The 10631-nt window shown below is 49.0% G+C and overlaps 1 protein-coding gene across 2 annotated transcripts in view; it reads right to left on the reverse strand.

Annotated features, from left to right (window-relative positions):
• Nucleotides 1-9906, reverse strand: part of grin2da (glutamate receptor, ionotropic, N-methyl D-aspartate 2D, a) — a 53632-nt gene extending 43726 nt beyond the window's left edge. For both annotated transcript variants that reach the window (XM_077549706.1, XM_077549705.1), the window contains exon 1: nucleotides 8694-9906. The gene's annotated coding sequence lies outside the window, so the exon portion shown is untranslated. The remainder of the gene's footprint in view (nucleotides 1-8693) is intronic.
• Nucleotides 9907-10631: the final 725 nt, after the last annotated feature.

The raw sequence follows: 10631 nt of genomic DNA on the forward strand, positions 1-10631 counted from the left end.
AGAATAAAGCTGGTGTAAACCTCTCGGACTTTTATCATCTTCAATCACTTCCGCTTCTTAATTATTCAGCTGGCTCGCCGGTTGGGCTCTGGCAGCCCAAACGGGCCCCTCGGCCACGGCGGACGCTTCGGCGGCGGCGGCGGCGGCACCCGAAAAATAACATTCATTGCTGAATAAAAGAACATCGAAATGGGAGAACATTTTCAAAAGCGCAGGTGGTGAAACGTGACCCGCGGCTACGCTGGCGGCAAACAAAAGTGGAGCGGGACTTGCTGCCATGTTGTGGTCGGGTCGCATGAACACGTCAGGAATAGAAAAGAGAAAAAAAAATCCCAATAAAAGGTCGGCGCTCTCCTCGCTAATTAGCAGTCGCTCAGTGCGGGCGTTTGATTGCCGGCCGCTAATGAGATCCTTTCAGACGCTTTCACAAGCTTTTCAGCGTCCTGACAGCGAGTGGGAGAAGGACGCGCTCACGCACGCGCGCGCGCACGTGCACGTTGACATGCCGTGACACCTGCGATCAGTGGAGACACCGGGGGCGTGATGAGGGTTCAAAGCCAGCGTGACCTCCCGCGGCTCCACCGCAGATCGTCTTCGAGTCTCACTTGACGTTCCGTCAACAAAACGCCGGCTGGCTTCGCTTTCCTTCTCTCGCCGCCATCTTATTCACACGGCGGCCATTTGCTAGCAATCCCGCAAAAACTCTCGGACAAATTAGTCTTGGGGCGTAAAATGGCCGCTTCAAAGCAAAAAATGTGCGACCGGCGGTGACTTTCTTGGCGAGACTTTTTCGTGGGTCTTGTCATGACACTCGTCGACCAAATTCTTCAAAGTCAAACAGAATTTTGCCTCCAAATGACTAAATGGACTCTAAAATGGCTGCCTGGAACCAAAATGGCGGCCGTACTGTGTCGTTTTAGATCAACGTCAATTTCATTGAGTGAAATGAAGAATTTCACAAGAATTCAACGTTGAGCCTAAAATGGCCGCTTCAAACCAAAATGGCCTCTTTTGTTTTATTCTTCCTGTTGAGAAAATGGATGGATGTCTAATTTTCCCTTTCTGATCATTTTATGATTCCTATTTTGTCTTTTATTCCTCTCAAGTGATTGTATTTTTCCTCTTTTGTCATCACGTCAACCCAACGATCCCACTTGTCGTATTCCACTTTCGTCTTATTCCACTTTCGTCTTATTCCACTTTCGTCTTATTCCACTTTCGTCTTATTCCACTAGTAACACGTTTCAAATTCTTTGACTCGTGTCTATTCCTATTTGTCGTCCCCCTTTTTCTCAATTCAACGGCGTCTTATGATTGCACTTTTGCTGGCCTGGTCTTGTTCGCACGGAAGCAGCGGCGAGTCCTGTCGAAAGATTGCGTCATTCCGGAACAAGGACGGCAGACGTTTGCCTTCAGCGACAGCGCGCATGCAAAATGGACGGCCGCGTTCCTGCGCAAAAAAATGACATTGCCGCTTCCGCCAATCCTCTTTCAAGGCCTCAATGTTCCTATTTTGATTCTACTTTTGCTCCTTTTATTGGCCGCTCTTGAGTTGTCCCACTACAGCTATTTCATCAAGGCGCTATATTCCCTTTCCAGCGACTTGTTATTCCTCTTTTGTCATTGCTGCGCTGCTCATCATGCGTCGTTGACGGCTGAAGATTGTGGAATAACATTCTCTCCTCCAGACATGACCGATAAAAATAGATTCAACTCTGGCACAGGTGCAACACTTCCTTTTTAAGCACCTTTGAAGGGCTCACTATTCCTCTTTTGTGCGCCTCTTCCTCTTTTGACTCTTTCCTTTCATTCCACTTTTCATCGTGCTATTCCTCTTAATGTCACGTCATACATCTTTCGTCAATCGTAGCTTTTGCTGAATGAATATCCGCCATCACCTTATTATTCCTCTTATTGTGATATTCCTCTTCCTATTCCCCTTTCTTCACGCAATTATTTCCTTTTTTTGTTTTTTCCCCCCGAAGCGTCGGTGCGCACGCGTCTCGCTCGGCAGTTATTGACGACGAGCGAGGAGCGAGGAAAAGGCGGGTCGATAGCGGGCGGCTGTAAACAGCGAGCGAGAGGCGGCGGCCATTTGTACGCCGTGTCGGCCGATGCAGAGTTGTGTGTGTGTGGGGGGGGGGGGGGGGTGCAAATTTGTGAAGTCAACATGGCTGCCATTAGTGCTCACTCGCATGACAACAGCGACTGCTTTCTTACACTTTGATTGATCTCATTAGGATGATTTGACATTCGCTTCATCTTGTCGTCGCTTCACATTTGCTCTCTTTTTTTTTTTTTTTTGCTCATTTGATTCATCTTTAATCAATCTTTTTTTTTCCCTTTTTGTTTAAGGTCTTAATATTGCCGCCTATTCCCCTTTTACTGTCTGATTAGCATTTTGTACTCCCGTTTGATTGTCACATAACTCCCCTTGAATCTTTGATTCCTCTTTTGTCTTATTCCTCATTTATGTTCTAATCTTTCATTATCTTTTGATTGTGCTTTTACGGCCTCAATTCTCTTTATTTCATTTTTATTTCATTTATTTGACTTGCTGTCTTACTAAGTTCTTACTCATTGCTTCACAACTATTCTTTGATTCTTCTTTTACTGCTTTATTCCTCTTTTATATTTGTACCGTTTTCAACTGTTAATCACGAATCGTCTTGTTGCAATTCATATTTGCATCAAGTGAAACTTATTTGAAAAGAAAATCTTCTCAAAAACAAAATGCAGGATTAATTAGCGATTGGCGGTGAGTTGGATGAAAATCACGCCGTTCGTCTCCATGAAATGTTTTCCTTGACTATCAAAAACAAGTCCAAAAAATGTGGGAACGCATTCATGACATTTCCATTGATCTGAATGAGGAATATCGATTTGAGATGCAAATCAACTCGTGAGTGAGGTTGGCAGAATCCAAACATTTTGCGCCGGCCAGCGTGACATCCGTTTGAACCTGCGGGGGGACGCCGCGGCACGCAAAAGCCATCGTTGGCGCCGAGGCTTCTTTGGCGCCGCCGCAGCAGCTTGTTGCTGGCAGAAACAAAAAAAAAAGATTGATCGCTCGCCGTGCCGCTGTCGGCTCGCCCGCCGGGCTGACGCTCAGCGCGGGAAGCAGCCGGCGAGTTAAACACGTCAGAAGGGAAGTCGTCACGTGTGTGTGTGTGTGGGGGTGGGGGGGGCGGGGTAGCGTTTAGACGGCGGGGAAAGGAGGCCGGCCGCCATCTGTTTGCCAATTAGCAGGCGGCGGAGACGCCATCTTTGTTGACGCAAGCGCGACAGTCGCGTTCTTTGCGCTTCTGCCAGTCGGACGTCACGAGTCAATGATGGCGTTTCCGCCCGACGTGATCACGATCGCTTACAACAACCACCACGACGACGCACAATCATATTTGCCACCATAACAAGAGCAAAAAAAAACACAAATATTACCAACAACCAATAATGACAGCAACGATGATAACAATGAGGTCACTTCGATGTCATCAAGGTCGTCATTATTAGCAGGTTGTTTTTTTGACTCACTATTGTTTTTAAACATGTTTGAATAAAAAAAATTTTTTAAAAAAGACTTTTCAACGATAAAAGCAATGACAATAATATGCCAAAACCAAAGCTACAACATGAACTCATTTGCTCCCAAAAACGTATAAATATGTTCATTTAAATTTGCTCCCAAAGACATTTTTTATACATTTTGGAAGTTTCTTTTTAATGCTAGCGCATTCAGTAGGCTTTGACGCAGCCTCTGAACTGAAGAGGCCGCTTTAAGCAATGGAAGTTGTTACAAAAACGGCCAGCAGGTGGCAGGAGAGTAAAAGAGTTCAACCAGGGCCAAAAAAGCTCTTTGCGCCGCTGTTTTCAACAGATTTGTGAATAATGATGAAACTTTTTTTCCCCCTTGATGAACAAAGAGACTCTAATCTTTTTTTTTTGGGTCGGTTCCATGTTTTTATAGAACACAACATTGCGTGGGCCTCGCAAAATCCGTCCAAATCCAGTCAAACAGCCGGGAGCGAAGGGGCTCGCTTCAGTCAAAATGGCCGCCAGTCAATGAGTTCATAATGAAAACAGCAACAGCTACGATCATGAAACGTGTGATAATAATGCTAACAACAATAGCAGCGAGAATCGTGACCCAAAAACGCACCCAAATGAAAAGAGCATGAAATGCGACGACGACAACGACACTCAAAGTCAGAGCGAGAAGAATCCACGAAAATAGCAACAACAACAACAACAACAACAACAACAACAACAACAACAACAAACGATTGCAAGAACGCAATTGACGTCAGCAGGATGCGTGCGTGCGCTCCAAGAGACGGCGTCCATGTCGTCGGCGGGCGCCGCGGCCCGCGATGATTAAAGGCACGACAAGCGAGACGCGCGCGTGACGAGCCATTCGAGCGGCGTCAGAAGTCGAGCCCAGCCTGATGTCAGAAGATGAGCCCAGTCTGATGTCAGCGCCAGCAAGACCTCCTTCCCCTGGGGGACGCCTCAAAATGGCAGCCGTGAGGCGCTTTGACCACGCGGGCCGCAGACTCATCGGCCGGCGAGAACAAGACGCAAACAAAAGAACAAAAGCCGCCTTGTCGTTTGTCGGTTGACGTCGGCTGCGGGAACGAGCAAAGCGCTCGTCTTCAATCGGGCGCAATTCCTAACCGGACCACATTTTGTGGCGCCCGCGGCCGAGAAACGCTGGGTCTTGAGAGAAGAAGATTCTCGTCACGATACGAGATTCTCATCCCAAAAGAAGAAGTGGGACGGTTCTGAACAACATCTGAAATCGGTCTCACCTTCTTCGGAAACGGGACCACAACACGACACGTCTCTTTCCTCTTCAAGAATCCATTTTCAAATCCGATGGTTGATCTTTAAAGCTCTTAAACAGTCTTGGACCGAAAATCCATTCAAAACCTTGAAGTTCCCTCTGAGACCTGCAGGGCCCTCAAGGCTTATCGGGTCTTTCCAAACCAAGTGAAGCAGCATTGCGTTCTGACGCTCTCAGCTGCGAAACAACAAGGTCATCAGCGGCAAACGGCAGCTTTCCATTCCGTGCCGCCTTGCGATCCGAGGACCCGTCAGTCAAGGCCCGCTAATAAGCGTTGCCATGGCAGCAGCCCTGGGAAACTGCCGGAGACATTTTTTTCCTCGTTATTGTTTCCAAGAAGCACAAAATGAAAAGTGTGCCTGCCTGCCGCGGCGCTCTGCTCGCCTCAATTAGCATCCGTCCATCCATTTTTGAGCGGCGCCGGAGAGCCCACGGCGTTCTCGGCCCCAAGACGGACCCCAGCGCACCTCGCGACCTGTCAACCACTGCAGCGCTTGAGTTAGCATGTCTATGGCGTTTGTCATTAGACGTTAGCATTAAGCTATCGGCGTCAAACTGCCGTCGCAGTTTTGGATGTTTCCCTTCTCCAACACAGCTGATATACGATCAGCTCATCTGCGTGAACCTGATCGCCATCCTGCTGATTGGAATCAGCTTGTGTTGGAAGAGGGAAACCGCCAAAACCTGCAAGACTGCGTGCGGCCTTTGGACTTTGCTTGGACAACAATCTGGACCTTAATGAGGCTGAACTCTCTTTTGTTTTGTGGCTTGTGTTTACTGGGAGTGACAAGCGGCTTGAAGCGAGCACGCTTGGCCTCTCATCTGAAATAATGCGAGCACGAAGGAGAAGAAAAGTGTCGAAGGCGTGTGTGAGGAGTACCAAAAAAAAAAAAAAAAAAAAAATGGAAGAGTTGGAGAAGTCTTGGTGGGGTTTTGGAATGAAAAAAAAATACAAATCCATCTTCATGACTTTCTCCTCCCGCTCATTCAAGCGCCGTCATTTCCTGTTTGGGTTCCTTCCCATCACTCCTCAAACTACACTTTAGGACGCTTCCTTTCCTCGCCGCCGTCGGCGCCGGCCTCCATCAGATAACGCCGTGCGTGGCATGTGTGTGTGCGCGCGCGTGTCGGCTCATTCATCTCGTGCACCGGCATCCATTCACAAAGGCTGACGATGGTGCGCAACGATAACGGGGGGGAAAAAGTCCACGGGGGGGGGGGGGTGAGGGGGGTGACAGCAGGACGCGAAGAAAGAAGAGGTGATGAAGAAGAAGAGATTATGGGGAGGGATGAAGAAGATGAGGAAGATGAAGCTGCTATGGTGGGATGAAGAAGAAGGGATTAATGAGAAGGAAGGAAGAGGAATGATGAGAGAGGAACGAGGGCGAGGGAGGAGGAGCGAGGAAGCGATTGCAGCTGGAGGAAGATGAAGGAAGAGGTGCGGCCAGCGGAAGATTGCAGCTGGAGGAGGGAAAGAGGATTGGGGGGGGGGGGGGGGATTACAAAGGACGGCAGGTGAAGAAAAGAAAAAAGTCCGGGAAAAGAAAAAGTCAAACCGCAAGCAAGGCAAGAAGGAAGAACAGATGGAGAGATGGAGGAGGAGGGAGAGAAGGAGGGAAAGAAGGAGGGATGCGGCGTGACGGTAATTAGAAGAGGAAGGAAAGTAATGAACCCCCGCAAGAAGAAGGAGGGATGAGGAAGGAAACTCAGATGTAGGAGAGGCGGGGGTGGGGGGGGGGGGGCGGCAATCAATGAGAAATGTTGAACACAAAAAAAACGCTTCTAAAGCAAATCATCAACATGTGCTTTGACGCGACTCGCAACGCACGAAAGCAGAACACGTTTGTCACGACAACATCAACTTGGACTTGCAGTTTTTACAGGCGGCCTCCATTTGCGCTACAAAATTTCACTTCCTCCTTCAACTTCATCCTCACTGCAGGTGCGGCATATTCAGCTGAGGCGCCGCCAAACAATCCCGCGCGGCGACGTCACATCCGGACTCGCCGTCGCGTGAACACGAATGACGGCATGACAACGAGGCGCAAGAAAATAAGCAAGCGGGCACTTTGCATCGTGGACAAAATGAGCGGACAATCAGATTCCTGAACATCAGACACGTGGACATGAGCACACAGCCCGGCCGGGGGCATAACAACAAGACACCCGGGTACGTATTGTAGACGCTGATGATTTTTTTTTTTAGTTATCTTTTTTTGCTTTGCTCCTATAATAAAGATGCCAAAAGGCTAATTATTGTTCTCAAGTACTTGTAATTGCTTCTCCATATGGCAAATTGCTTCTCCACATGCAATCTTTTGCCTTCTCGGTGCTCGCGCGATGGCGCTCGGATGCCGTCGGCTTTCGGGTTGCCGTGCGACGTGCGCTGGCAATCCAGTGAAATCCAAAGACGGAAAGAAACGAGGGGGGCGCAAAGCAAAGATTGCTGGGAAAGCATCCGAGATGTGCGATTCAGCCCGTCAATGAAGACGGAGCGCGCACGCGCACGCGCACGCACGCACACACAAGCCGTACGTGTGCGTGCGTGCGTGCGTGAATCAAGCATCCCGCCAGTCCAGCATCAACATGTAACGACCATGCTGTGTTTTCACGACAAATGACAGCGCCACGACTTCCTGACATGTGACCTGTATTATGCCACCATTTCCTGTGTCCTATGACATCACTTCCTGCCTTATGCCACTACTTCCTTCTTTTTACACCACTACTTCCTGTTGTCTACTTCCTGTCTTCCACCTGCTCCAATGTAATCAAATTGTTCGAGTGCGCTCTTGTAAACGCAAACGTTCTTGCCAAATTGCTCCATCTGTGTTCTTGTTAAGCCGACTCCCACAAATTCCCGCACTGGCGGCGCTTTTGCGCATCTTGGAATATTTTCCTCGCATTCCCAAGCGACGAGCCACGCGTTGCTCCATTTAAGCTAGCTGACAAGAGCAAGGTGGCGTAAGACGGGACAAGAAATGGCTGGCTAGCATGTCCAAGCAGGAAGTCAATGGAAATCAAAGACCCGACCGGTCGCCAGCCCATCACATGTAGACAAACGCACATTCGCACCTCCTCGTCGAGGCTAACATGCTAACTCCCAGATTGGAAGCAAAAGAGAGAAGTGTGTGGCTAACTGCTAACATGCTAACTCCCAGATTGGAAGCAAAAGAGAGAAGTGTGTGGCTAACTGCTAACATGCTAACTCCCAGATTGGAAGCAAAAGAGAGAAGTGTGTGGCTAACTGCTAACATGCTAACCGCCAGCGCCGCCAGGCCCAAAGTCAACAACAAAATGGAGGCCGCCAAGACGCCAGCCAAGATGAAAATATCGACGGCAACACATCGGCGGCTTTGCGTGCGACAACTGTTGAATGCGACGACGGCATCTTTGCGAGGATGATGAGGATGGAGCGTTTTTGGGCGGCGTGTGTGTGTGTGCGTGTGTGCGCGCGTGCGTGTGTGTGTTTTTGCCATTGGAAGTGCGCACCAGCTGCTGTAGTATGCGTGTTGCTATAACGTGATATGTGCCCTGAAGCTGGGGTGTGTGTGTTGCGTGTGTGTGTGTTGCGTGTGTGTGTGTGTGTTGAAGACCCCACTGCAGGACGCTGGAAGGCGGGAGCAGTGTCGCACATATGCGCAACAGCTATGATATGTGCGTGTGTGCGCGTGTGTTTTGACAAATGTCCCACGTGAAGTGAGTCACACCTCTGGAACTTGGCAGCGCGCACACGCACACACATCAATGACAGAAGGGTCAAATATGCATTTAAGCGCGCGTGCGTGCGTGCGTGAAGGGCAAAGTCGGCGTGAGGTGACGCGCGTGTGTGCGTGCGTGCGTGCGTGCTCACCGTGCGCGTGAGGCTCTTGTTCTCGTCGTCCTCCTGGCGCTGCTCTCTCACTCCGTCCGTCCGTCATCCGTCCGCCGGACATCCTTCCCCGGTCACGCCGGCGGCGGCGCGCCATCCCGCCGCCGCTCCTGGCGCGTCATGCCGCTCACGTACTGTATGTCCACAGGCCCCCCACGAGAGGAAGATGAGGTCGGCGTGGTCCGGTCCGGTCCGGTCTGGGTTGTGGTCTGGGTTGCGGGTTGTGTCCGGGCTACATGTTGCTGGTGCGCCGCCTCAGCGTCTGTTTGCGGCTCGCCCAAGCGCGCGCGCGCGCCCGCCTGGATGCTTGTCGGCTTAACATTCAGTATGTACCCGCGTCGCCTAGCAACCGGCTCGGCCCCTCCCCTCGCCGCTCGCCGGCGACACGTGTTGAATGCAAACGAAGGCAACGGCGCGTCCTTTGCTGCCTCCTGGCGCCGCCGCAGCGCGCGCACGCACGATCCACGCGCACTCAAGATGAAGAAAACATCAGCATCCTTTTTTCTTTTTTTTTTCACCGTCATGTACAAGATTCCGATTCACACTTTCATCACCCGGGCTTGAAACCCGACTCGGCAACCTCAAACCCCGACTTGAAAGCCTAAACCTTCTTTGAAGCATTTCAAACAAGGCTGCGGGTTTCCAATCTTGCTGATGACTTAAAAAAATTAATTGTTTTTTAACTATTTTGAAATCTTCCACCTGATTTGAAACCTTATCTTGTTCAAAAGCATGATTGGAAACCCAAAGCCAGGCTTGAAACCCTTTTCTGAAGCCCCCGTCGGGATGACTTGAGAGCCGAACCCTTGCTTGAAGTCAGAGTTGGGTTTCAAGTTAAGGTTTTTTTTTTCAAATCACGCCCACGACTTGATTCGAAACCTCATCCTAATTAGAAACCATCATTTGAAATCCTCGTCCTCGCTCGAAATGAAGCTACTTTTAAAACCCAAGCCTGATTTGAATGCATCAAGCTGTCTTCAAACCCGAATTCATGTTGGATTGAAACCATACACAAAACTCTTACCCTTGTTAGAAACTCCAATTAGAAACCCTGACTTGAAACCCGACGTTGAAGATTTTGATCTTTGATCTTTGACTGCCAAAAACGTTAAATAACGTTTAGTAAAACCCTATGGAGGAGTGCCAAAGACGTTAAAAGATGTTTTTTTTTTCAAAACTGAGGTGAAACTAACCATTTTCTATTGTTGATTACTCAAAAACGGAATAAGGTAGAAACAAACTTTTTTTTTTCTGATGGAAGATGAGAGTCCAATCTTTTTTTGGTAGTATGTGTGTTTCCATAGTCCAAACACATACTTTTCTATGGACCTTGAAAGATCAGTCAAAATGCTTAAAATCGGCTGGCACCCACGGCATCCCTTTTCTGAAAATGTCTGGCAGTCAAAGAGTTTTTAACTTTGGGGCTCGTTTATGGGCCAGAAGATTCGAACCCAAATGGAGTTGAAACCATACGTGACAACCTTCAGCCGCGCTTGAGAGCACCCAAACATTTAACGATAACGAACCCGTGCTTCTTCTTCATCATCTTCGTCATCCTGAGCTTTTCCCGCCATTGGCCCTCCCGCCCGCAGGTGGCGCCGCGGTGTGTCCTCCTGCTGACATCAACATAAAAGACAATCAGCGCGCGTGTCACATTTAGCTTCTTTTTCACTCACAACGTGAGCAAGCATTAAAAAAAAAAAAAAAAAAACTCCTTTAGCTCATTCCGAAGTGTCCAAAGCCGACATTCAAAGCGCATCTCCAAACTCGAATGTTGGCTTCAAATCTCAAACCCGACTAAAAACCCTCATTTGAAACTCACGAAAGCTCTTTTGAAACCCAATTTGAACTTTTGACATTCAAACCCTGCTTGAAAGTGCGTCAAACAGGAAGTGACATCACAACCGGCGCGAGCCAACA

The sequence above is a fragment of the Vanacampus margaritifer genome, chromosome 17 (genome assembly GCF_051991255.1).
Source record: "Vanacampus margaritifer isolate UIUO_Vmar chromosome 17, RoL_Vmar_1.0, whole genome shotgun sequence".
NCBI lineage: Eukaryota > Metazoa > Chordata > Actinopteri > Syngnathiformes > Syngnathidae > Vanacampus > Vanacampus margaritifer.